Here is a 3,451-nt window from a genome sequence, read left to right as displayed (position 1 = left end):
AATATTAGTGAACAATTTTTAATTTTTAAAATCAAAATAAAATCAAAAATATAAATAAAATATAATTTGTGAATTTAAAATAAACTATGCAAAATCAAGTAAATATATTTAAAATGATAATTGTAATTTTTGTTTTGAATTATATAGATGCATACTGTAAGACATTATAAATATTTGGTGAAAAAGAAAAAGGAGGAATTTTTATCCTTTAAAAAAGAAGGTATAAACGAAAAAGGGAATTTAAATCGTGCATTTATTAAAATATTTTATTTTTTTATAGAAAATGATTTTCAAAATTTTGGTTCGAAAACAACACCTTCCTGCAGTACAGCTAAACATATTAATAGTGATATTAATAAGTAAATATTTAAATAAATTAATATGAAAATATGTTAATAATTTAATATGTAAATAAGATAATATTTAAATAAATTAACATGTAAATAATTATATATAAATAATTTAAAATGATATGATATGTAAATATGTTATACTCTTTTATGTAAATATTAATACTTTAATTTTATAAACCATAAACATAAAATATAATTTATCCCAAAAAATTTTTAGTATTTTATTTAAAAATCAATAGCATAGGTAAAATTGAAAAGGTAAGCGAACATATCAGCGCTGATATGTTGCATTACAAATTTGTAAAAGTAAGCTAACATGTCAGCGCTGAAATGTTGCATTAAAAATTCGTAAAGGTAAACGAGCATGTCAGCGCTGAAATGTTGCATTACAAATTTGAAAAGTAATCGAACGATTACCTTGCCCACAATGACATGCACGTGTTAAAGTAATAAGAAGTTTCCTTTGAATAATCAGCGCTAGGCATTACCATTCAGCGCTGAGGGAATCGATTCCCGCTGGGTAGTTATGCAAAATTGTAAGTAATGTGTGCGCGTACAATTTGTATGCAAATAATATGATTTTATCTGTAATTAGATTATGTCTAAATTTGTGTTTTTTTTAATTATTAAATTTATGATTATGAATTAATTAATTATAATTAGTAATTATTATAATATCACTAGCTAACCCGGCGAACGTTGTCTGCCCTTGCAATTATTTTTCCTTGCTGATTACAAGGAGTTGTAATTTGTTGTTATTCCAATATCTGTGTAGATAAAGAGATTGTCAGGTTTAACCGTGTAAGAAGCAATCAGTGTGTAGAATTAAACCGCATAATTTTAAGAATAAAGCCTGAGCAATGTTAGTAGTGTCCGTATATGTCTACTTAACTTTTAGCATTTAATGCGAAAATTATTTTGAATTTTTTTTTGAAACTGCAAAAAGCTCACACGCATTACTTATGTTACAAATATTTTCATGTTATTTCATATCCTTATAAGCACTACATTTCAAATGTAAAGCACTACATTTTAATATTATATTAACAGTTTAATTATGGGCTACTATAATGTTACCTTAAAGCCAAATCATGAGCAATATTTTTTGTTATGTCATTTTAAGCGTATATATATAGATCAGAAGCTTTTCCAACATGGTAACATGCAACATACAGTTGCCCATGCGAAAAACATGGATTTTCCAAATTCAGTCCACTTACTTTTAGTGTTTGACTTTGAGATTTATTAATTGTCATCGCAAATGCTTAACGAATTGGAAATCGCAATCGTTTGAATTGAATTGGAACATCGGTTGGTATAATTGGTATGCGTGGAAGCAATATATTTTCTCTCTGAATTTTCCAATTAATATTGTTGATTCAATTAAGTTCATCATAATTCTTTTTATAACTAATCTTGTTGTTCCATTGCATAATTTTTGTGGGTTTAGCTTGCTTAATAAAATGATTGGTGAACCAATTTTTAAAAGTAAATTCTGTGGTGGTAGTCCTGGCAAATCAAGCGAATTTAAAAACTTAGTGAGATAATTCACAATCTCGTTTTCATCTACCACTTTGTCGATGGATTTCATCAGCATAGGTTGAACGTAGAATAACTGGCAATGTTTGTCTAAAATCACCTGCCAATAAAATTAAAGCCCCTCTAAAAAGTCTACTGGTGGCATTTGAATTTTTAAGTGCTTGATTTAATGCTTCCAATGAATATTTATGTGACATTGTGCATTCATCCCAAACAATGATGTGACATTTTTGAAGTACTTTAGCTATATTTGAATGTTTTTTTTTATATTGCAGACATGCAATAAATAATTGCTTCATTATGAATAAATATATAATAAAAAATTGGTAAATTAGATATCATATGAAATTACTATTTTTTTCAAATACATGATGAAAACTATAATTTCATTTAACTTTAACATTACTGACATAAATATATTTATTAAAAAAGAATATTTTGACCAATTTTCAATTTATTTCAATTACCATATAGAATTTCTATTATATCTGTCATTTCTGCTACTTCGTAAAAGTTCGAACAATATACCAGAGTTCGGAATGTGGTGCACAAAATCGCACACTGCACTGTGCGAGTGGAAATAATTTTTAAAATATGCACACGCACATTTGTGGTGTTAAGAAAAAAAATGCACGCACTCAAATTTGTTGTGCGGTTTCAAATTTCACATCGCACAAAGCGATGATTGTGCACACAGATTCGTGCACACACATTTGTGCTATCCCACCCTGTGCTATCCCACCCTGCGGGATAGGGGTTAGAATATTCCCGCGATAAGGCATGCCTGTCGTAAGAGGCGACTAAAATCCAGCTAGGCGTCGGAGGGTGTGGCTTAAAAGGTCACAGAAACCCTGAGAAGCTCCTAAGCTGAGCCGAGTAGATGCCGGCTCTAACTAAGCGTCCACCATCCCGGGATGGCATCGAGGGATACGTAAGCGCACAATGTCTGCTTCCAATGTGAGAGCAATTGATGCACCAACGAGGGAGTCGGAAATGCGCAGCGTCTGTATATCATGTTAGGGACGACTGTCGCATCACAATTCACATACGAGAGATGATAATGGAGGAAGCCTATAAGAAAAGACATCAGGATCGATACCAGTAAGATTCTGATTACGGCATACTGGACAACAGCAAACGATTGGACATGATGACATGATAATGGGGAAAGCCTATAAGAAAAGGCATCAGGATCGATACCAGTAAGATTCTGATTATGGTATACTGGAGCAAACGATTGGATATGATGACTTGGGCTGGTGGATGATGTATTCTGTTACCAATATGGGCTAGAGTGAAATCTGGTCCAGACGGCTTTCAGGCTAATGCTTTATCAGCCTCCGTCCCGTTAAAACCTGGCAAGCCTTAAAGAACGATCTTGGATTCGTCCTGTTAAGTTGGGGTGTAGGGGCAGTTAAGAATATCTGCTGCTTAGCTCCCGGTTTGGCTCTGAACACATGCGCTCATAAGGCTATGTGTCAACCCTCGCATGACCTCCCTGCATTGCAAAGATAATCATGGAACCACAATAAGGGTAACTACACAACGAAACCAAGATA

The sequence above is a fragment of the Teleopsis dalmanni genome, chromosome 1 (genome assembly GCF_002237135.1).
Source record: "Teleopsis dalmanni isolate 2A chromosome 1, ASM223713v2, whole genome shotgun sequence".
NCBI lineage: Eukaryota > Metazoa > Arthropoda > Insecta > Diptera > Diopsidae > Teleopsis > Teleopsis dalmanni.
The sequence above is the reverse complement of the archived record's forward strand: the minus strand, read 5'-3'. Positions refer to the sequence as shown.